Consider the following 25,248-nt stretch of genomic DNA (forward strand, 5'->3'; position numbering starts at 1 on the left):
GGTGAGTAGAATAGGGAACCACCTGTCATATGCAGGCATCTGAACCTGGCCTTCAGAAGGCCAAAGGTGCGTTCGATCACCCTCCTAGTCCGCCCATGGGCCTCATTGTAGCGTTCCTCTGCCCTGGTCCTGGGATTCCTCACTGGGGTCAATAGCCAGGACAGGTTGCGGTAACCAGAGTCCCCTAATAGCCACACCCGGTGCCTCTGGAGTTGCCCCATCACATAAGGGATGCTGCTATTGCGCAGGATGTAGGTGTCATGCACTGATCCAGGGAACATAGCATTTACCTGCGAGATGTACTGGCCTGCCAAACATACCATCTGTACATTCATGGAATGATAACTCTTCCTGTTCCTGTACACCTGTTCACTCCTGTGGGGGGGGACCAGAGCTACATGGGTGCCATCAATAGCACCTATGATGTTGGGGATATGTCCAAGGGCATAGAAGTCACCTTTCACTGTTGGCAAATCCTCCACCTGAGGGAAAACGATGTAGCTCCTTACGTGTTTCAGCAGGGCAGACAACACTCTGGACAACACGTTGGAAAACATAGGCTGGGACATCCCTGATGCCATGGCCACTGTTGTCTGAAACGATCCACTTGCAAGGAAATGGAGCACTGACAGCACCTGCACTTGAGGGGGGATTCCTGTGGGATGGCGGATTGGTGACATCAGGTCTGGCTCCAACTGGGTACATAGTTCCTGGATAGTGGCACGGTCAAACCTGTAGGTGATGAGTAAATGTCGCTCTTCCATTGTCAACAGGTCCACCAGCGGTCGGTACACCGGAGGATTCCGCCATCTTCTCAAATATCCAAGCTGACGGTGCCTAGGAATGACAACATCGACCACAGAGTCAACAAAATCCCAGGTATGTATCCACAGATACACAGAACACGACACCAAAGACAAAAATTCTTCCTGTAAGTGTGTCGAGTGTAGGCCCAGGTATGTGTGACACAGTTGCAAATTAAGCCATGTGGACCCCTGAAATGGCGGCTGCCTGATCTCTAAACTGGGACAGTGGGATGTGAGGTAACTACGCTGGCGTTGTACACCGTCGCGGTAGGCGGTTGTAGACCGCGGCGCAATGCTGCATTGGTTAATATTGGACCCTATGGGTCCCAGGAGCCAAAGATGAAGTGCGCCGGCTGTGATGATACGAACCGCCGCGGACTTCACCGCCGCGGACGTCACCGCCATTTTCTCTCTGTTCAATCACTTGATACCTGATCTTCGACAGGAGAGGACCTACACTGCAAGTGCTGCTGTGACCTCGGTCTGGAAGAGACAATGGCTGCTGCATCTGAGGAAAGGGCCCCTGCCTTCACTGCTCAGGAGTTGGAGAAGCTCTTGGACGGGGTCCTCCCCCAGTACATGCTACTCTACGGTCCTCCAGACCAACAGGCAAGTACACAGGGAGCACGTTGTATGGGCTATGCCTGGGTGGACAGGGCTGGTTGTAAGAGGGAAGGGGGCAGAGTGCAGTGAACATGAAGGACTATTAATGTATGTGCCACATGGCAAGGTCAGGGATGGGGGCCACTCACTTCGACGGTGCTCTTGCTAATGACTTCTCTTCTTCCCCTGTGCATGTCATGTAGGTCAGCGCCCACCAGAAGAAAGACATTTGGCGTGCCATCGCCAAGGACGTCTGGACCCTGGGGGTCCACCAGAGATGGGGCACCCACTGCCGGAAAAGATGGGAGGACATTCGCCGCTGGAGCAAGAAGATGGCGGAGGCTCAGCTGGGGATGGCCTCCCAACGTGGGAGGGGTGCCCGTCGCCCCATGACCCCCCTGATGTTCCGGATCCTGGTGGTGGCCTACCCTGAGTTGGATGGGCGCTTGAGGGCATCACACCAGACACAAGGGGGTGAGTACACAATCATTCCTGGGACTTTGCGCGCAGTTGAGAGGTCTGGGTGGGGGAGGAGGGCTGTGGGTTTCCCTAGGCCAGGGCGACTTCCATAGGCTAGGCCCCTCCGTAATGCAAGCCATGTGGCACTCCACCCCACTGCAGTAGAGTGCCAAGTACAGGTATACATGCCCCTGTGGCATCCATGTGTACAGATGTCCACCGTAGCCATGTAGGCCATATCCCAGGAATTGCATCTGTAGAGGCCAGGAGCACGGCGTAGTGCAGGGGGCTGCTGTGTCTGTATTGTCCACCAACGGTAACGGTATGCCATGCACTCAACCTGTCTTTCTTCTGTCGCTCCCCCCCCTTTTTCTGCTCTTCCTGTTCTTTTGTGCATCAGCATCATCAGGCGGAGATACAGTGGCACCGGAGCACGAGGGAGCTGCATCCCACATGGCCATGGAGGACCACACCACGGACTCAGAATGCACCAGTGGGAGGGAGGGCGAGGGGAGCTTCATGTCAGGCACCGGATCACCAACCAGCCACAAGTACTCGTCCGCCGATGGGAGCTCCCTTGTGGTGGAGGCAACATCTGTGCCCCACACTTCCACAGGTACACCCGCCACCTCCCCTACCAGTACCGACCTCCCAGCAGCCCCTCAGCGTTCGCCCCGTGTCCGCTCACCCAGGAGGGTGGGCATCACTTTCGCCCCAGGCACCTCAGCCCTGCCCCAGTCACCCCTGCTGCCCTCAGTGAGGAGGCCATTGATCTCCTCAGGTCACTCACTGTTGGGAGTTGCAACACGGTAATGCATTCCTGGAGGGCATTCATTCTGGTCAGGCTGCCCTTCATCGAACCCTGCAATCTTTGGCCTCAGCACTGATGGCGGCCATTGTCCCTGTGTCTAGCCTCCCCCCTCCAACTTCCTCCACCCAGACCCAGTCCCCTGTACCCCAGCCTATCCCAAGCACACCAACAGACAAGCATTCACACACCTCAACACACAAAAGTAGCTCAGGCAAACATAGGCACCACACATCCCACAGGCACTCACACAAGCATTAGACACATACAGACACAGCAACATCCACTGCCTCCACCTTGTCCCCTCCTCATCGTCTCCCTCCTCCCTCCCAGTGTCATCTACACTCTCACCTGCATGCACTACATCTACATCTACAGGCACTAGGACTCGCACCAGAACACCCAGCCCCACATCCAGCTGACGTGCACTCACCACCCCCACTCCCATTTACACGTCCCCTGTGTCCTCTCCCAGTGTGTCTGGGACGCCCCCTCCCAAAGTACACAAACGCAGGCACCCACACACCCAACATCCATCCACCTCACGACAGCCTCCAGTACCTGCACCTGCACCCAAAACACCTAAAGTGACACCTTCTACAACCACCTCCTCTTCCTCCACTCCCAGACCCCCTCCAGCGACCCATCCCAGTGTTCATCAGAAACTCTCCCTCAGCAACGTTGACCTCTTTGCCCCCATCCCCACCCCTCCAATTCATAAGTCCCGTAGTAGCACCTCAGCCAAAAAGACTCCAGTACCAGTGGTGCGTGTTACAGGTGTGTGGAGTGCACCGGCCACCAGGGCAGGCAGTGTGACACGGAGCCAAAGCACTGCCAGTCCACCCCCTGTAAAGCATCTCAAGTTGGAAAGTGGCCGACGGGACAGGGTGAAGACTCCGGGCGGCAAAACTGCTCACAAAGGTCCCAGGGGGATTGCAGAGTCAGATGTGACTCCTCCAAAGGTGGTGAAGGGCCAGAGGAAGTCTGCACAGTCTGGTGAGAGCAGCACGGCGGAGAAGGGCGCCATCCTCCCCGGCGGCCGGGACGCCACCGCCAGCACCGTCGAGACCACCGCCAGAGTCATTGCCCAGGAGGGCACGAGTATCGTCACTGGTCAGGAGACCACCGCCAGAGTCATTGCCCAGGAGGGCACAAGTATTGTCACTGGTATTGTCACTGGTCAGGAGACCACCGCCAGAGTCATTGCCCAGGAGGGTACAAGTATCGTCACTGGTCAGGAGACCACCGCCAGAGTCACTGCCCATGAGGGCACAAGTATCGTCACTGGTCAGGAGTCCACTGCCGGAGTCAGTGCCCAGGAGGGCCCCGGCTGCCACAGCCCCACTGGAAAATGAGGGACCGTCATGCCACACACCAATGCACAGGTCAGAGCCCGCCATGGTAAAGCCCCGCTGAACAAGGGAATCACCGCCATGGTGAAGACCGCTGAACAGGGCACAGCACCGCTGAACAGGGCAGAGAACCGCTGAACAGATCAGAGCCCGCCATGGCAAAGCCCCGCTGAACAAGGGAATCACCGCCATGGTTAAGACCGCTGAACAGGGCACAGCACCGCTGAACAGGTCAGAGAACCGCTGAACAGATCAGAGCCCGCCATGGCAAAGCCCCACTGAACAAGGGAATCACCGCCATGGTGAAGACCGCTGAACAGGGCACAGCACCGCTGAACAGGGCAGAGAACCGCTGAACAGATCAGGGACCGCCATGGCAAAGCACCGCTGAACAAGGAAACACCGCCACATCAAGCATCGTTATCCCATGTACAGCTGGGACTGTAACGCTACAGGAATCGTCACGGGGAGCTAAATGCAGTGTGGGCACCATTCCCCCTCCAGAACCAGTGGAGACTGTTATCCACTTGAGAGACTGTCGCTTTTCACTCCCCAGGATTGTTCAGTGGGCAAACCACCCACTGTAGAGACTTGAGAGACTGGGGCTTTGCACTTCCCAGGATGGTACAGTGGGCAAACTACCTACTGTAGAGACTTGAGATACTGTGGCTTTGCACACCCCAGGATGGTACAGTGGGCAACCCACCCACTGTAGAGACTTGAGAGACTGTAGCTTTGCACTCCCCAGGATTGTTCAGTGGGCAAACCACCCACTGTAGAGACTTGAGAGACTGTGACTTTGCACTCCCCAGGATACATCAATGGGCATGGAGCCCCGTCGTGGATCTGGCGTGGTGCTGTAATCCGGCTGAGGTGCCACCCCTTCCCTTCCCCCTGAGGTGCCTGTTGTATTTCTATCTGATGCCCCAGCAGTGTTCTCTCCATTTGTGGACAGGTATCTCTTGTGGGCCTCGCCCATGCATTTTTGGACCAGTGGTGCACGGACATTGATATGTGCATACCTGCACTGCTTCTCGTAATGTATATACTTTTGAATGTGTATATATATATCTGTATATATTTGGTAACTGTATTTTGATACATTACAATGTATCGACTGATTTCCTTTGGTCTTTGCATTCTTCCGGGGGGGTTGTGGGTTGTTACTGTGATGTTTTGACATGCATAGCTGTGTGTGTTATACTGTGCAAGGGTGGGGGTGGGGGTGTTTCGTGTGTGTCCCCCTGACTTTTGCCTCCCCCCTCCCCTATGTCGTAGGTGCAGTACTCACCGTTTTCTTTGCCGCCGCCGTTGTTGGTGTTCATAAATGAGCAGGAAGACAAGGGCAGGTAGGATTTGTAATTCCGGCTCCATGGTGTCCTCCTTCCTCGTGTGTAGAAGGTGAGCGTTTTCCCATTGCAAAAGCTGTTTCCGCCGTGTTTTTATCCACGGTGAATCCGCCCCGGAAAAGGTGGTGGATTGGCGGGTTGTGATACTGTGGGCAGTAGTTTGTCTTCCGACTGTCTGTTGGTGGTGACCGCCGCGCTGCTTGTCTGTACCGCCGTGGCGGTCAGAGTGTTAAAGTGGCTGTCTATGTTGGCAGTTTCTGCCACAGTCATGATTCCCTTTTTTTGTCCGCTGGCCTGTTTGCGGTATTACCGCACCTTTAACACCGTCCACCAGGGTTGTAATGACCCCCTTAATGTTAAGGCTTTCCAGGGAATTTCTATCACAATTGTGTGAAGATATCTTAGGAAAATAGATATTTTTCCTTAGTTTTGCTCTCTAGATTTTCATCAGTGTGTATTTCTATTTCCCTATAAATGTGAAGTTTTCATTGAGTGGTCAACGTAATGAGAACTTGAGAAATTCAGAGGCAAGTCACAATGAAGCTATATCTTTCTTCATTCTGGCAATGATGTGCTTAAACAGAATGCTACTGTATATAACACTACTTTCTTACACCCTACCAGAAAAAAACGAGTTACAGTGGTTTGTGTAATCATCTTGGACCTTGGAGAAAGCAGTTTGTCAAAACAATTAAAAACACATTAGTCCATATTCCGAACAATGTAATGACAGTAATCTCCAGGTTTGTGCTTAAGAAAGACGCAATATAGCAGATCAGATAGTTTATGACAGCTACCAGAGGACAAGGAACCAACATTTCTCAGACATATGGGGCTTGGAGAAAATTGGTGTGATAACAGTGAGAGAAAGTGGATTATTACTTTGGGTGAATGACAGTCCACCACAAGTAGTATTATCACTCACTATTCTCATTAGGTTCAACATGAGTTCATACCCCTTATAGATCTGGCACAGAGCAGACAGACTTATCTTAAGAAAATTTGTAAAGAAATGTCAGGAACACAACATAATAAATACCCCACCAAAATGTATAAGAATTTGAAGGGAAATATGACACCAAAATGATATTAGAAAAATCCAATAAGGGGAACTGAAGATGTGAATTGTTAATGTTTTAAAGTTTTTAATGAAAATTGTGTGAAAAAGTGCAAAGCGCCAACCAGGAGCAATTGATTTTGTGTCACGTACTGCGCTGGATTTCTCACTTCTGGATTTCGGATTGGCGAATACACCAATTCTTCTACAGGTCCTGGATACTCCCAGATAAGGGCGACCCCTTCTAGTAGCCACGGTGCCGCTTGACAGGCTATGCCAAAGCATACCGTAACCTCCAGAAGGAGTCCCAGAGGGAAAAAACCCCAACACTGGGGAAAAAACCTCTAACAGGAACTCCTGAAGGAAAACAAGAAAAAACAGGAATTGACAACAGGAAACAAAAATAGGCAATATCCAGGGTAAAAGGCAGGAAAAAAGGAACAGGCAAAAATATCCCAAGGCAAAAGCAGGAACAAAGAACAGGCAAAAATATCCCAAGGCAAAAGCAGGAACAAAGAACAGGCAAAAATCTTCCAAGGCAAAAAGCAGGAACAAAGAACAGGAGCGAACAGCACAACCAGAAGGAAGTGTTTGCAACGCAAGGAGGAGCAAGACTGACTGACTTATATACTGAGAAAAGGGAAGTGACATCACAGGAAAGGGAAGTAACACCATCTTGGATTGGGAAAAGCCCATAGACCAGTATAGGAAAAAGAAAGTAGAATAACTGAGAAACAGAGCATGCTGGGACAAAAACACGAAGAAGACAAGATGGACAGAACATGGATAGAGACAGGCAAAAGGACTAACAAAAAACCCACCACCAACAACAAAAGAAGAAAAAAGGCTACAAGTAAGTGTAGCGCGACCGGGAGCTAAATATATGCTTCCCAGAAAGCATAGTCAAAAAACACGGGGAACGGCGCTCCGAATATCGGTAGCGTGTTCCACCCGCGAGGACAGAAAGAGACGCTGCGTCAGAGCGTGGCATTACATTTTGCTAGAGTAGGACAAGGATAAGGATTAAGACTGACTGCAATGGAGTCTGGGTTGGGTACACAGGAAGGATTTATCATGATGGATTTATCATGGGTTGATAGTTACCTACACATTTAGAACATTTTACAGAAGGGAGAGTTTTCAACAGGGCAATGATACAGGCTACTCGACTGAAGACTTGTCAATGACAAGCCATCGCTGAAGGTGGGAAAAGCTTTGAATGGGAAAGCTACAGAGATTATGCCCATTAAGTCATTGGATGCTACTCAACATCAGACCCAGTGAAGCTTTCTACATTCGAACTTTAACTCTTCTCTGGAAGTTGGATTTCCTCAGTGGAGCACGGCTGTAGGCTGCAGCCAAGGAGGGTTCCACGTCACCAGGCACCGATCAGCATCTGTCGCACTGTAACAAATTTGCTGCTGTGGACAGGGATGAGGCTGAAGGTGCAGTGAAATCAGGTCCACTGGGGATGCACCATGGTGGATTGTCTGGCAGGCCGATCCCAGCCCTTCAGCAGTTCTCTAGAAAATCCTTAGGAAAGCATTTTGAAGCTCCAAGTTTTATGGTTAGACAGGAGGAATATACTGACACCAACCACAAATGCCAGGACCTCAGAAAAAGATCTTGGGGTCAGGACACAATCCAACAGAAGCCACCAGCAGGTTACAAGGCAGATTTCCTTTAAACAGTTAAGATGCGTTCTTCCAGGAAAATGGGCTTCTTGAAACATTTGTTTCTCTGTAGCTTAACAGGAGGTCAGCCAAACGAGTCTTGGAGTCTGCCTCTTTGTTCAAGGTCCAAATGGGAGCAGGTCCAGCCTCACAAAACTCCTCACTTGTCTTAACAGCAGGTGCACTCCTTCTTCTGTCTTCTACAGATCCAGAAATGTTCTAAAAAGCGTGCCTCTGGGTGCCCGATTTATGCCTTGCCCTAGCCTATGGGTATATCCTGGCCCCTCCCTAACCCACAGGAAAAAAGTAAACCTACCTACGTTTTCAGCAGTTCCTGTGTACCCTCTTGCAAACATTGCAACAGTGACTTATGTACTTAAATCCAGTTTGTTAGAGCCTTTCTTTCCCTGTGCCCACACTAAAGGTATGGCCAGTGAAGGACCTGGCCTGACAGTTCAGGCTGGAATATTCCCTTTGGAGAAGGAACACAACTGATTTGCATATGGCTGGGTCCAGATTAGGTGGCATGGTGCACAAAATAAAAATGGACTGGAATGCGGTCACAAGTAATTACCAGTAATTATCCATGACTGAGATGAATTCTTCCATTCCAGCCTTCACTTTTTGTATACTTAACACTTAAGGTGTGCCAAGGGAAACAAACCCTTCTCTGTGGTAATTCAAATCCTTTTCTGGGGGCAGCCCCTATCCCACTGGGCTCAGTGCCTGGCTGACTAGGGAGATAGAAGATGGGGCAGTCTGAGGTGTTAGATACATCTGTCTGTGACAGGGTAGGCTTATTTGAAAAAAACAAGGTTCTTGGGCACAGCCCAGATGGTCACCCTACCATAAGAACAGAATACCACCCCACATACAATTGCTTTGTCTTCGTTCTGAGAGCAAGGTCTCACCTTATCAAATGGCCTATTTAGCTCCAGGGTGACAGCTGGAAGCTAATGCAAATTGTCTTCTTATAGGCTTTATGCAGGAAACAGGTGGTGTTCTAAAAGTCCCTGTTCTAATATATTTATTACATATCTGGTTTTACTACTAAATTGGGTTTGTAAAAATATTTAAAATATCAAAAATTAACTTGGTAGCCTTTTGCTGGGTGGAGATCACGTGATTAAATGTAATATTCTATCCAAATGATTTTGTATGGAACATCTACGGGGCTTTGTCACTATAAGGACATGTTTAACATTAAACCTTTGCATGCCCTACCATTAAATACCATGTACCCATGGCCATTTCAGGCCTACTTAGGAATGACAGTAATATTTAAAAGGAGGGTTTAGACTTGTCAAGAGGGGTGTTTTTGAAAGATCCAACTTGCAGTTTTAACACTGCACACACAGGCTGCAGTGATAGGCCTGCAGTCATGTTTTGCACTTGTGGTGGCGCAATGGGTGCTGCAGTTGACTAATGGCATTTACCTTACAGGCCCGGGGTACACTTTGTGTCAAAACCTAGAGACTAATAGTTAAGTTATGATTGCCAATTAACAGTATGAGCTAATTCACTATGTTTTAGGGGTCAGAGCACATGCATTGTTCACTTGACCGCAGTGCCTCAGAGTGCAGAGTCCAAAACCAGCAATAAAAAACAGCAAAAAATGGGTGTGACCATGCAAAACAGGGGAACCTTCTTACAAGTAGAAACCATTCAGTGTGTCTATATACAAAGAGAACAAACTGTCGAAGCGGCCTTTTCTATCTGCCCTCAGAGACCAGCCTTAAGGTACAAGCAGAAATATTTAATAATACGTGCACGGACACTGTGGCTTGAAAGGCCAAGGCCAAGCAGTCTGAATTGCGGAACTCCAATACAATCTTTTATGCATGAAAAACACAAAAGGGTGAAAATACATCATCCAATTCAGGACAACTGAAAGATAATTTCTTCAACAAGTATATGGTGTGATGTTGATCAGGAGATGCATGGTATTACACATATATTAGGCATCGATCCAATTACAGTAGAATAACATTTCATGGTGGCAGCATGATACAAGATGACCACAAGTGTGACCTTCACATTTCTCAGACGTTTGGGACTTTTCAAGGCGTCACCAATCCAGCTTCCTCATAACCTCTCCTCAGACCTATGTGGACATTGAGATGTCTGTCTGTTGCTGGGTGAATGAAGCAATGCATGTCGCATGAGCTGTCTCTTGTAAGCACGCCTTGCATTACAAGCTGCCTGTCAGGGTTAATGTACTAAAGGTCATCCAACCTTCTGCATATGTTTTTCAGGCCTGTACATCATTGTGTATCACAGGATGAGGTCAGGCCTGGGGGGATAATAAAATGGATTCCTTAGCCAGTTTCCACATTCCCTCCTCTGATAATCAATGATGAAATGGTTTTCCCAATCCTCCTGGAACTGTCTCCCACCTTTCAGTGTTTAGGTCTAGATATTGTTTCTGGTATGCATGCTGTTGCTATTTGGGAATCATTACTATGGCTGTCTTTTGTCATGTTTTGTAGCTCTTATTCAAACTTCAGAGGATACCTGATATATCACTATATGTGTTATTTTGTGTAAGCAATATTGCACATGGGACATTAACCTTAGTTGTTATCTGGTGTGTGTGTGTGTGTGTGTGTGTGTGTGTAATTAGGAACAAATATTTGTTTCCTCTACCTGGAATCTGGGAAGCAAAGTTGGGCCACTACTTACTAATCTAGTCTTAAGCTAACAACAACCCATTCATCCTATTATGATCACTACACCTGTACTTGATATAATGCATTATTATCAATAACAACTCTTATTTGACAGGAAATGGAATGTTGATGCTGTTCTATGTATTTCACAGCTATAGTTGGTAAAGAGGATGTACGGTACTACTCTGTTTTTTAAAAAAATTTTTACTAAGCACTGTTGGAGCAGGTGTGCACAAATATCAAATGACACAATGGGGGTCATTCTGAACCCCGCCGGCGGCGGATGCCGCCGGCCTGGCAGGAACCGCCAGAAGACCGTACCGCGGTCAAAAGACCGCGGCGGTCATTCTGAGTTTCCCGCTGGGCTGGTGGGCGACCGCCAGAAGGCCGCCCGCCCGCCCAGCGGGAAACCCCCTTCCACGAGGATGCCGGCTCCGAATGGAGCCGGCGGAGTGGAAGGGGTGCGACGGGTGCAGTTGCACCCGTCGCGATTTTCATTGTCTGCCACGCAGACACTAAAAATCTATGTGGGGCCCTGTTAGGGGGCCCCTGCACTGCCCATGCCAGTGGCATGGGCACTGCAGGGGCCCCCAGGGGCCCCACGACACCCGTTCCCGTCAGCCAGGTTCTGGCAGTGAAAACCGCCAGAACCAGGCTGGCGGGAAGGGGGTCAGAATCCCCATGGCGGTGCTGCTTGCAGCGCCGCCGTGGAGGATTCCCTGGGGCAGCGGGAAGCCGGCGGGAAACCGCCGGCTTCCCTTTTCTGACCGCGGCTTTACCGCCGCGGTCAGAATGCCCCCGGAAGCACCACCAGCCTGTTGCCGGTGCTTCCGCGGTCGTTGGCCCTGGCGGTCCATGACCGCCAGGGTCAGAATGACCCCCAATATATTTAGCTTTGCACCATACTTCACTTTCAATTTAACATTCTTCTAACATTCTTCTTTGTCCCTCAAAGCATCTTTGCTCATCTCTGTGGTGCTTACTTCTACTGATATTTTGGGAAAGAAGTTCAAAGTTTTAATGTTCAAAGTCTCATTGTCATTTAATGCTCCTATTCTAAGTAAGGGTGATCCGTGGGAAGTCAGCAAACTCCATGAGAAGTAGCACAACAACAAAAAAAAGAATCTAGTGCCCATGGCTATTTCTTGGTGGGCCTTGAAGGGGTGTCGGACATCGTTGCCTTATTGAATTTCAAAAGAGAATTTCAAAATGATCAATTTCCTATACCTTATATTTTGCCCCAGAGGTCACCAGTACTTGAGGCAAAAGGTATTGTAGAATGGAGGCCAGGTACTCTAGAACTGAAGGTTTACTGAGGTCTTTCAGCCAGAACTGCAGGGGATGAAGGTTGTGAAGTTGAAGTTGACAGTTGGTGAGGTTGACAGTGCCCATAGTCCTTGCAGTTATACTCTTTGGAGGAGACAAAGAGATCCTTAAATGTTGCAGTTGTAGAGGGCTCCTATTCCCAGAGCCAACAGCCTGCAGTTACAGTACCATGGAATGGCAATCAGCTGTGCCACAGTCGGTGGTACCCCCTTAGTGTGGCATCAAAGGATAACTTGATTACTTTGTATTAGAACCAAACAGGGCCCGCTTATATCCTCGGTCTCTTGGAGGCGTGCAGCACGAGCAGCCCTCGTTGAGCAGAGACTCTACCGTGATGGTGGGTCCACCAGTTGTTCCACTCGTTTCTGCTGCTGCAGATGTCCATGTTCTGCTACCTTCTTGGTGTAAAAGCTGTGGATCCAGGAGGTCAGTCCCTCCTACTTTACAGGTGACCCAAGCCCAATCTCCCTGTTGGAGATCATGTCCAGGTAGTGTTGTCTAGCCAGGAAGGGCCTGCAGCACATAATGTTGAAGGCAATGCAAACTGCTGTCAAAATGTCTTATCAGATAATAACTTCTCAGCACCAAACATGTTCATAGGCCAGTCAAACAGTATTTCAGTCGGTGCTCAGTTTGACAACTTTGTCAAGGGTGCCTCTCTTGACCAATGAAGCAAGTGGTAGTGCATCAATCCAGAACCGCTCAGCAGATGCACAAAATCTTATGATGGGACATATCTGACTAGTTTGTGGAGTAACTAAATTAAATCAATTATTTCACCTCCTCCTCTTTGCGCACACCTAATCCTACATTCTATTGTACCGCCTGTCAGCTGTTACTCACATCAAAAACTGGATCATCAAAACCATGTAACATTCAACATCACCGTTAGTAGCACCATTCTATTCAACTAATGAAGGCAGGACAGTAATATTCACATATCAAACACAATCGTTATTACTGCAAACCATACATGTGCTACATCGGAAACCTGTAACTCAACTACATGAGGCTAAAATGGAGCTAGGGGTAATATGCATCTAAAAATGTTTTTGTTTCCTTATTATCTTTTTTTTAAAATCTTATTTTAATATTTTAAATCAGGAAAGGAAACCCCAATTGAGGTAGGTGGGGGAAAAGCTCTCTACTCTGTGTGTAACCACTTGAAACATGACATAAATCTGTACAGAGAAATACAATTTATCTCCCTCTCATCACTGCCCCAAACTCGCAACATAAACTTCTCTAATTATACTTTAAAAAAAAAATATGCAGCTATAAATTTGGAAAACACATGTTGTAGGAGGCTGGACTGGCTTGTAGTGAGTACCAAGGGGTAGTTGCACCTTGCACCAGGCCCAGTTATCCCTTATTAGTGTATAGGGTAAGCTGCTAGCAGTTATACTAAAAATAAAGTTACTTTATTTTTATGACAATATGCCAAAGTATCTTAGAGTGTACCCTCAGTGAGGGGATAGGAAATATACACAAGATATATATACACAATAGCAAAAATATGCAGTATAGTCTTAGAAAACAGTGCAAACAATGTATAGTTACAATAGGATGCAATGGGGAACATAGGGATAGGGGCAACACAAACCATATACTCCAAAAGTGGAATGCGAACCACGAATGGACCCCAAACCTATGTGACCTTGTAGAGGGTCGCTGGGACTATTAGAAAATAGTGAGAGTTAGAAAAATAACCCTCCCCAAGACCCTGAAAAGTGAGTGCAAAGTGCACTAAAGTTCCCCTAAGGACAAAGAAGTCGTGTTAGAGGAATAATGCAGGAAAGACACAAACCAACAATGCAAAAACTGTGGATTTCCAATCTAGGGTACCTGTGGAACAAGGGGACCAAGTCCAAAAGTCACAAGCAAGTCGGAGATGGGCAAATGCCCAGGAAATGCCAGCTGCGGGTGCAAAGAAGCTTCTACTGGACAGAAGAAGCTGACGTTTCTGCAGGAACGAAAAGGGCTAGAGACTTCCCCTTTGGTGGACGGATCCCACTCGCCGTGGAGAGTCGTGCAAAAGTGTTTTCCCGCCAAAAGAACGCCAACAAGCCTTGCTAGCTGCAAATTGTGTGGTTAACGTTTTTGGACACTGCTGTGGCCCTGGAGGGACCAGGAGGTCGCAAATTGGACCAGGAGATAGAGGGGACGTCGAGCAAGACAAGAAGCCCTCTCAGCAGCAGGTAGCACCTGTAGAAGTGCCAGAAACAGGCACTACGAGGATGCGTGAAACAGTGCTCACCCGAAGTCGCACAAAGGAGTCCCACGTCGCCGGAGACCAACTTAGAAAGTCGTGCAATGCAGGTTAGAGTGCCGTGGACCCAGGCTTGGCTGTGCACAAAGGATTTCCGCTGGAAGTGCACAGGGGCCGGAGTAGCTGCAAAAGTCACGGTTCCCAGCAATGCAGCTCAGTGAGGTGAGGCAAGGACTTACCTCCACCAAACTTGGACTGAAGAGTCACTGGACTGTGGGGGTCACTTGGACAGAGTTGCTGGATTCGAGGGACCTCGCTCGTCGTGCTGAGAGGAGACCCAAGGGACCGGTAATGCAGCTTTTTGGTGCCTGCGGTTGCAGGGGGAAGATTCCGTCGACCCACGGGAGATTTCTTCGGAGCTTCTGGTGCAGAGAGGAGGCAGACTACCCCCACAGCATGCACAAGCAGGAAAACAGTCGAGAAGGCGGCAGGATCAGCGTTACAGAGTTGCAGAAGTCGTCTTTGCTACTATGTTGCAGGTTTGCAGGCTTCCAGCGCGGTCAGCAGTCGATTCCTTGGCAGAAGGTGAAGAGAGAGATGCAGAGGAACTCGGATGAGCTCTTGCATTCGTTATCTAAAGTTTCCCCAGAGACAGAGACCCTAAATAGCCAGAAAAGAGGGTTTGGCTACCTAGGAGAGAGGATAGGCTACTAACACCTGAAGGAGCCTATCAGAAGGAGTCTCTGACGTCACCTGGTGGCACTGGCCACTCAGAGCAGTCCAGTGTGCCAGCAGCACCTCTGTTTCCAAGATGGCAGAGGTCTGGAGCACACTGGAGGAGCTCTGGACACCTCCCAGGGGAGGTGCAGGTCAGGGGAGTGGTCACTCCCCTTTCCTTTGTCCAGTTTCGCGCCAGAGCAGGGCTAAGGGGTCCCCTGAACCGGTGTAGACTGGCTTATGCAGAATTGGGCACATCTGTGCCCAACAAAGCATTTCCAGAGGCTGGGGGAGGCTACTCCTCCCCTGCCTTCACACCATTTTCCAAAGGGAGAGGGTGTAACACCCTCTCTCAGAGGAAGTCCTTTGTTCTGCCATCCTGGGCAAGGCCTGGCTGGACCCCAGGAGGGCAGATGCCTGTCTGAGGGGTTGGCAGCAGCAGCAGCTGCAGTGAAACCCCAGGAAGGGCAGTTTGGCAGTACCAGGGTCTGTGCTACAGACCACTGGGATCATGGGATTGTGCCAACTATGCCAGGATGGCATAGAGGGGGCAATTCCATGATCATAGACATGTTACATGGCCATATTCGGAGTTACCATTGTGAAGCTACATATAGGTAGTGACCTATATGTAGTGCACGCGTGTAATGGTGTCCCCGCACTCACAAAGTTCAGGGAATTGGCTCTGAACAATGTGGGGGCACCTTGGCTAGTGCCAGGGTGCCCTCACACTAAGTAACTTTGCACCTAACCTTTACCAGGTAAAGGTTAGACATATAGGTGACTTATAAGTTACTTAAGTGCAGTGTAAAATGGCTGTGAAATAACGTGGACGTTATTTCACTCAGGCTGCAGTGGCAGGCCTGTGTAAGAATTGTCAGAGCTCCCTATGGGTGGCAAAAGAAATGCTGCAGCCCATAGGGATCTCCTGGAACCCCAATACCCTGGGTACCTCAGTACCATATACTAGGGAATTATAAGGGTGTTCCAGTAAGCCAATGTAAATTGGTAAAAATGGTCACTAGCCTGTTAGTGACAATTTGGAAAGAAATGAGAGAGCATAACCACTGAGGTTCTGATTAGCAGAGCCTCAGTGAGACAGTTAGTCACTACACAGGTAACACATTCAGGCACACTTATGAGCACTGGGGCCCTGGGTTACCAGGGTCCCAGTGACACATACAACTAAAACAACATATATACAGTGAAAAATGGGGGTAACATGCCAGGCAAGATGGTACTTTCCTACACAACCCCCCCCAAACGAAGGACAGTAAGACTAGCCATGACCTGATGAGTCTTCATTGTCTAAGTGGAAATATCTGGAGAGTCCATCTGCATTGGAGTGGCTACTCCCAGGTCTATGTTCCACTGTATAGTCTATTCCCTGTAGGGATATGGACCACCTCAACAATTTAGGATTTTCACCTTTCATTTGTTTTAGCCAAAGTAGAGGTTTGTGGTCTGTCTGAACAATGACGTGAGTGCCAAACAGGTATGGCCTCAACTTCTTCAGAGCCCAGACCACAGCAAAGGCCTCCCTCTCAATGGCAGACCAACGCTTTTCTCTAGGGGTCAACCTCCTACTAATAAAAGCAACAGGTTGATCCTGACCCTCAGAATTAAGTTGTGATAGGACTGCCCCTACTCCTAATTCAGATGCATCAGTTTGGACATAGAATTTTTTAGAGTAACAAGGGCTTTTCAGGACAGGTGCAGAGCACATGGCCTGCTTCAGCTCCTCAAAAGCTTTCTGACAGTTTGCTGTCCATAATACCTTTTTAGGCATTTTCTTGGACGTGAGGTCACTAAGAGGGGCTGCAATGGAGCCATAGTTCTTAATGAACCTCCTGTAATACCCAGTGAGGCCTAGGAAGGCTCTCACCTGAGTCTGAGTGGTAGGGGGAACCCAATCAATAATTGTTTGGATTTTCCCCTGAAGTGGTGCAATCTGTTCCCCACCGACAAGGTGTCCCAGATAAACCACCTTACCCTGCCCTATCTGGCGCTTTGAAGCCTTGATAGTGAGGCCTGCCTTTTGCAGGGCCTCCAAAACTTTCCATAGGTGGACCAGGTGATCATCCCAGCTGGAGCTAAAGACAGCTATATCGTCCAAATATGCTGCACTGAAAGCTTCCAGCCCTTGCAGGACTGTGTTCACCAACCTTTGAAAAGTGGCAGGTGCATTTTTCAAACCAAAAGGCATTACAGTAAACTGGTAATGTCCTCCAATGGAAGAAAATGCAGTCTTAGGTTTAGCATCTTCTGACAATTTGATCTGCCAATACCCTGCAGTCAAGTCAAAAGTGCTTAGATACTTGGCAGATGCCAGTGTATCTATGAGCTCATCTGCACTGGGTATAGGGTGAGCATCAGTTTTGGTTACCAAGTTGAGACCTCTATAGTCTACACAAAACCGCATTTCCTTCTTTCCATCTTTGGAATGGGGTTTTGGTACCAGTACCACAGGAGAAGCCCATGGACTGTCAGAGTGCTCAACCACTCCTAGTTCTAACATTTTCTGGACCTCTTGCTTTATGCAGTCCCTGACATGGTCAGGCTGCCTATAGATCTTACTTTTGACAGGCAAGCTGTCTCCAGTATCTATAGTGTGCTCACACAAAGAAGTGGTACCTGGCACAGTAGAGAAGAGTTCAGAGAATTGATCTAGGAGATTTATGCAATTGTCTTTCTGCTCAGCAGTAAGACAATCAGCCAAAACTACACCTTCCACAAGAGCATCTTGTTCTGTGGAAGAGAAGAGATCAGGTAGAGGATCACTGTCTTCTTCCTGTCCCTCATCAGTTGCCATGAGCAGGGTGAGATCAGCCCTGTCATAGTAGGGTTTCAGGCGGTTGACATGGAGCACCCTAAGGGGACTCCTGGCAGTGCCTAAGTCAACTAAATAGGTGACTTCTCCCTTCTTTTCAACAATTGTGTGGGGTCCACTCCATTTATCTTGGAGTGCTCTTGGGGCCACAGGCTCCAAGACCCACACTTTCTGCCCTGGTTGGTACTGAACCAAAACAGCCTTCTGATCATGCCATTGCTTCTGGAGCTCTTGGCTGGCCTGAAGGTTTTTACTGGCCTTTTTCATGTACTCAGCCATCCTTGATCTGAGGCCAAGTACATAATCCACAATATCCTGCTTAGGAGCTTTTAAAGGTTGTTCCCAACCCTCCTTTACAAGTGTGAGTGGACCCATAACAGGGTGTCCAAAAAGAAGTTCAAAGGGGCTGAAGCCCACTCCTTTCTGGGGTACCTCGCTGTAGGCAAAAAGGAGGCATGGTAGAAGGATATCCCATCTCCTGCGGAGTTTTTCAGGGAGACCCATAATCATGCCTTTGAGAGTTTTATTAAATCTCTCCACCAGTCCATTTGTTTGTGGATGATAGGGTGTTGTGAACTTGTAAGTTACACCACACTCCTTCCACATGGCCTTTAAGTATGCAGACATGAAATTGCTTCCCCTGTCTGATACTACTTCCTTTGGGAAGCCCACCCTGGAAAATATTCCCAGGAGGGCCTTTGCCACTGCAGGTGCTGTAGTGGTCCTTAAAGGAATAGCTTCAGGATATCTTGTGGCATGGTCCACTACCACCAAGATAAATCTATTGCCTGAAGCAGTAGGAGGGTCAAGGGGGCCAACTATGTCAACCCCTACCCTTTCAAAGGGAACCCCAACCACAGGCAGTGGAATAAGGGGTGCCTTTGGGGTGCCACCAGTCTTGCCACTGGCTTGACAGGTTTCACAGGACTTACAAAATTCCTTTGTGTCCTCAGACATCCTAGGCCAATGAAACAATGGAACCAGTCTGTCCCAAGTTTTCATTTGACCCAGGTGTCCAGCTAGGGGAATGTCATGTGCCAGGGTTAGGAGGAACTTTCTGTACTCCTGAGGAATCACTAATCTCCTGGCAGCTCCAGGTTTAGGATCCCTATGCTCAGTGTACAAGAGGTTGTCCTCCCAGTAAACTCTGTGAGAGTCACTGACATCCCCATTAGCCTGTTTGACAGCTTGCTGTCTGAGACCCTCTAATGTGGGACAGGTTTGCTGTGCCACACTCAGCTCCTCTCTGGCAGGCCCCCCTTCACCCAAAAGCTCAGCAGTGTCTGCTTCCAGCTCCTCTGGTGTAGGTTCTGCACAGGGAGGGAATTCTTCTTCCTCAGAAGTAGAATCCACTGTAGAGGGAGGGATAGTAGGAAGTGGTTTGCTTCTACTAGCCCTAGCTTTAGGGAGCACTTGGTCCATTGTTCCAGGATCCAAGCTTCCCTGTCCTTTTTGCTTTTTGGCCTGAGCCCTTGTCAAAGCAAAAATATGCCCTGGGATGCCCAGCATTGCTGCATGGGCCTCCAACTCCACATCTGACCAAGCTGATGTCTCCAAATCATTCCCTAATAGACAGTCTACAGGTAAATCTGAAGCTACCGCAACTTTCTTTGGACCAGTAACCCCCCCCCCAGTTGAGATTTACAACAGCCATGGGGTGGCTAAGTGTGTTGTTGTGAGCATCGGTTACTTGGTACTGGTGACCAAGTAGGTGTTGTTCAGGGTGGACCAGTTTCTCTATGACCATAGTCACACTGGCACCAGTGTCCCTGTAGGCCTAAACCTCAACACCATTTATTAGGGGTAGCTGCTTGTACTTATCCATATTAAGGGGACAAGCAACTAAGGTGGCTAAATCAATAGCCCCCTCAGAGACTAACACAGCCTCTGTGGCCTCCTTAACAAGGCCAACCCCAACTAAGTTACCAATAGTGAGCCCAGCTACTCCCTTGGATTGTCTATTAGTAGGTTTTCTCCCACCACCACTGCTATTAGTAGGGACACTAGGTGTAGCAGTAGGGGTTGTAGTGGTAGGAGGCTTGGTGCCTTTCTTTGGACAACTGGGATCTGTTGTCCAATGGCCTTTTATTTTACATAAATAGCACCATGGTTTCTTTTCCTTGTTCTGATTAAAAGAGGATTTGGGCCCACCACCCCCACCAGAGTGTTTTTGTGGGCCTGATGAAGACTCATTTTTAGATTTGTCCTCACCCTTGTCAGAAGACTTACCATCCTTCTTTTTGTTGCCATCTTTGTCACCCCCTGTATGAACTTTTCTGTTCACCCTTGTTCTGACCCATTTGTCTGCCTTCTTTCCCAATTCTTGGGGAGAGGTCAGATCAGAGTCCACCAAGTACTGGTGCAACAAATCAGACACACAATTATTAAGAATATGCTCTCTCAGGATCAAGTTATACAGGCTGTCATAATCAGTAACTTTACTGCCATGTAACCACCCCTCCAAGGCCTTCACTGAATGGTCAATGAAATCAACCCAGTCTTGTGAAGACTCCTTTTTGGTCTCTCTGAACTTTATCCTGTATTGTTCAGTGGTTAAGCCATAACCATCCAGGAGTGCATTCTTAAGAACTTGGAAATTATTAGCATCATTTTCTTTCACAGTAAGGAGCCTATCCCTACCTTTTCCACTAAATGATAGCCATAGGATAGCAGCCCACTGCCTTTGAGGGACATCCTGTACAACACAGGCCCTCTCAAGTGCAGCAAACCACTTGTTAATGTCATCCCCCTCCTTGTAAGGGGGAACAATCTTGTGCAGATTCCTGGAATCATGCTCTTTTGCAGGATGACTATGGGGAATACTGCTGCTGCCACCATGGGTTTCTAAACCCAGTTTCTGTCTCTCCTTCTCTACTTCTAAAGTCTGTCTATCCAAATCCAGCTGTTGCTTCTTGAGCTTCAGTCTGGTTTGTTCCACTCTCAATCTATTGAGCTCCCTTTCTAACAATCTGTCATCAGGGTGGGTGGGAGGGACATGCCTTGAAACAGAAGTATGGTGAGAATTGACAGAAGGAGACCTGTCCCTTACAGAAGCCACCCTAACAGCTTGGCTAACAGAAACAGAATAAATGCTTTTGCTATGATGTGAGACAACACTATTTGTATGGTGTGGCTCATCATCATTACCAACTATGCTAGACTGTCTAGTAATGGGCAGGCTAGGAAGTTTCTTTCCTGAATCATTTCCTGGGGGAGTCCCTGGATCAGATTGAGAACCATTAGCTACTTTTTCAACAGATGGGGCACTTCTAGCCTTATCCTGTTCTCTAAGCATGTTAAGTAACAGTTCCAAGGAAGGATTCTTCCCTACACTCAAACCTCTCTCTACACGGAGACTCCTTGCTCCTTTCCAGCTAAGGTGGTCATATGCAAGTTTGGACGGATCAACATTTTGGCCTGTGCCAGACATTTTTAGAGAGAGTTAAAGTGATAGTAAAAGATAAAAAGTTTGTCAGAGCTTTTAGAAAGACAGAGAAAAAAAACTTTTAAAACTTTTTAGAACTTTTTAGAAAGTTAGGAGTACTTTTCAGCACTTAGAAAAGAGTGAAAAGAGGAAATGCAAAACTTTTTGGCTATGTGTATATACACTGACCTTGTTTTGTATATTTTTCTCTTATGAAAAGTACAATGACAAGAGTGGTAAGTAGTCTCAAAGCACTTATCCCACCGCTGCACAACCAATGTAGGAGGCTGGACTGGCTTGTAGTGAGTACCAAGGGGTAGTTGCACCTTGCACCAGGCCCAGTTATCCCTTATTAGTGTATAGGGTGTCTAGCAGCTTAGGCTGATAGATAATGGTAGCTTAGCAGAGCAGCTTAGGCTGAACTAGGAGACGTGTGAAGCTACTACAGTACCACTTAGTGTCATATGCACAATATCATAAGAAAACACAATACACAGTTATACAAAAAATAAAGGTACTTTATTTTTATGACAATATGCCAAAGTATTTTAGAGTGTACCCTCAGTGAGAGGATAGGAAATATACACAAGATATATATACACAATAGCAAAAATATGCAGTATAGTCTTAGAAAACAGTGCAAACAATGTATAGTTACAATAGGATGCAATGGGGAAACATAGGGATAGGGGCAACACAAACCATATACTCCAAAAGTGGAATGCGAACCACGAATGGACCCCAAACCTATGTGACCTTGTAGAGGGTCGCTGGGACTATTAGAAAATAGTGAGAGTTAGAAAAATAACCCTCCCCAAGACCCTGAAAAGTGAGTGCAAAGTGCACTAAAGTTCCCCTAAGGACAAAGAAGTCGTGTTAGAGGAATAATGCAGGAAAGACACAAACCAACAATGCAACAACTGTGGATTTCCAATCTAGGGTACCTGTGGAACAAGGGGACCAAGTCCCAAAGTCACAAGCAAGTCGGAGATGGGCAAATGCCCAGGAAATGCCAGCTGCGGGTGCAAAGAAGCTTCTACTGGACAGAAGAAGCTGAGGTTTCTGCAGGAACAAAAAAAGCTAGAAACTTCCCCTTTGGTGGACAGATCCCACTCACCATGGAGAGTCGTGTAGAAGTGTTTTCCCGCCGAAAGAATGCCAACAAGCCTTGCTAGCTGCAAATTGTGCAGTTAGCATTTTTGGACGCTGCTGTAGCCCTGGAGGGACCAGGAGGTCGCAAATTGGACCAGGAGAGAGAGGGGATGTCGAGCAAGACAAGGAGCCCTCTCAACAGCAGGTAGCACCCAGAGAAGTGCCAGAAACAGGCACTACAAGGATACGTGAAATGGTGCTCACCCGAAGTCGCACAAAGGAGTCCCACGTCGCCGGAGACCAACTTAGAAAGTCGTGCAATGCAGGTTAGAGTGCCGTGGACCCAGGCTTGGCTGTGCACAAAGGATTTCCGCCGGAAGTGCACAGGGGCCGGAGTAGCTGCAAAAGTCGCGGTTCCCAGCAATGCAGCTCAGTGAGGTGAGGCAAGGACTTACCTCCACCAAACTTGGACTGAAGAGTCACTGGACTGTGGGGGTCACTTGGACAGAGTCGCTGGATTCGAGGGACCTCGCTAGTCGTGCTGAGAGGAGACCCAAGGGACCGGTAATGCAGCTTTTTGGTGCCTGCTGTTGCAGGGGGAAGATTCCGTCGACCCACGGGAGATTTCTTCGGAGCTTCTGGTGCAGAGAGGAGGCAGACTACCCCCACAGCATGCACAAGCAGGAAAACAGTTGAGAAGGCGGCAGGATCAGCGTTACAGAGTTGCAGTAGTCGTCTTTGCTACTATGTTGCAGGTTTGCAGGCTTCCAGCGCGGTCAGCAGTTGATTCCTTGGCAGAAGGTGAAGAGAGAGATGCAGAGGAACTCGGATGAGCTCTTGCATTCGTTATCTAAAGTTTCCCCAGAGACAGAGACCCTAAATAGCCAGAAAAGAGGGTTTGGCTACCTAGGAGAGAGTATAGGCTACTAGCACCTGAAGGAGCCTATCAGAAGGAGTCTCTGACGTCACCTGGTGGCACTGGCCACTCAGAGCAGTCCAGTGTGCCAGCAGCACCTCTGTTTCCAAGATGGCAGAGGTCTGGAGCACACTGGAGGAGCTCTGGACACCTCCCAGGGGAGGTGCAGGTCAGGGGAGTGGTCACTCCCCTTTCCTTTGTCCAGTTTCGCGCCAGAGCAGGGCTAAGGGGTCCCCTGAACCGGTGTAGACTGGCTTATGCAGAATTGGGCACATCTGTGCCCAACAAAGCATTTCCAGAGGCTGGGGGAGGCTACTCCTCCCCTGCCTTCACACCATTTTCCAAAGGGAGAGGGTGTAACACCCTCTCTCAGAGGAAGTCCTTTGTTCTGCCATCCTGGGCCAGGCCTGGCTGGACCCCAGGAGGGCAGATGCCTGTCTGAGGGGTTGGCAGCAGCAGCAGCTGCAGTGAAACCCCAGGAAGGGCAGTTTGGCAGTACCAGGGTCTGTGCTACAGACCACTGGGATCATGGGATTGTGCCAACTTTGCCAGGATGGCATAGAGAGGGCAATTCCATGATCATAGACATGTTACATGGCCATATTCGGAGTTACCATTGTGAAGCTACATATAGGTAGTGACCTATATGTAGTGCACGCGTGTAATGGTGTCCCCGCACTCACAAAGTTCAGGGAATTGGCTCTGAACAATGTGGGGGCACCTTGGCTAGTGCCAGGGTGCCCTCACACTAAGTAACTTTGCACCTAACCTTTACCAGGTAAAGGTTAGACATATAGGTGACTTATAAGTTACTTAAGTGGAGTGTAAAATGGCTGTGAAATAACGTGGACGTTATTTCACTCAGGCTGCAGTGGCAGGCCTGTGTAAGAATTGTCAGAGCTCCCTATGGGTGGCAAAAGAAATGCTGCAGCCCATAGGGATCTCCTCGAACCCCAATACCCTGGGTACCTCAGTACCATATACTAGGGAATTATAAGGGTGTTCCAGTAAGCCAATGTAAATTGGTAAAAATGGTCACTAGCCTGTTAGTGACAATTTGGAAAGAAATGAGAGAGCATAACCACTGAGGTTCTGATTAGCAGAGCCTCAGTGAGACAGTTAGTCACTACACAGGTAACACATTCAGGCACACTTATGAGCACTGGGGCCCTGGGTTACCAGGGTCCCAGTGACACATACAACTAAAACAACATATATACAGTGAAAAATGGGGGTAACATGCCAGGCAAGATGGTACTTTCCTACACATGTTAATAGTAATAGCCAACCATGATTGTATAGTCAAGAGTAATCAATGCATCAAGTCCTTCTCTCATAGTGTAAGTGTCACACAGGACATACATTCGGAAGTGACATTGTAGATCTACTGATAACATTATATTAATATTTTGTTGCTGTCCCTGTATCTAAAGTCCCATCATGAGGCATTTAATAGATATGAACAAATAGATCTTATTGGATAGCCCTTATAATCACATATACTAGTACACTCTTAAATGGAAAACAGCACTCAAAAATAAATAACAAAGACACTCAGTAACAGTAGAATATTCACACAATCTATTTCACCAAACAAATGGTAATCCAAAGGTCAGGAGAAAACACGTTACACCTGTATACAGCCATTATTTTTGGAACACAGCATTGCAACCTATCATTCTCCTTCAACACACAGAATATTTGCATCAGTGCTAGAGGGGTTGGGACCTTGCAGGCATCACCGCCATCAGAAGTCACTTCCCCTTTCTCGTACAAGTGTGATGTTGTGAAATGCAGATGTTCCTTTATGATAAAATATGGGCATGGGACACACACCAGTCTTTACTGGGTGCCCTCAATCTGTAGTTGTCTTTTAGCTAAACTCTTTCATAGTGCAAAAACACAAACAGGATGCAATTTAAATTTTCCACCCTCATCATCAGAAGTATATTACTAAT

The sequence above is a fragment of the Pleurodeles waltl genome, chromosome 11 (assembly GCF_031143425.1).
Source record: "Pleurodeles waltl isolate 20211129_DDA chromosome 11, aPleWal1.hap1.20221129, whole genome shotgun sequence".
NCBI classification, from domain to species: Eukaryota; Metazoa; Chordata; class Amphibia; order Caudata; family Salamandridae; genus Pleurodeles; species Pleurodeles waltl.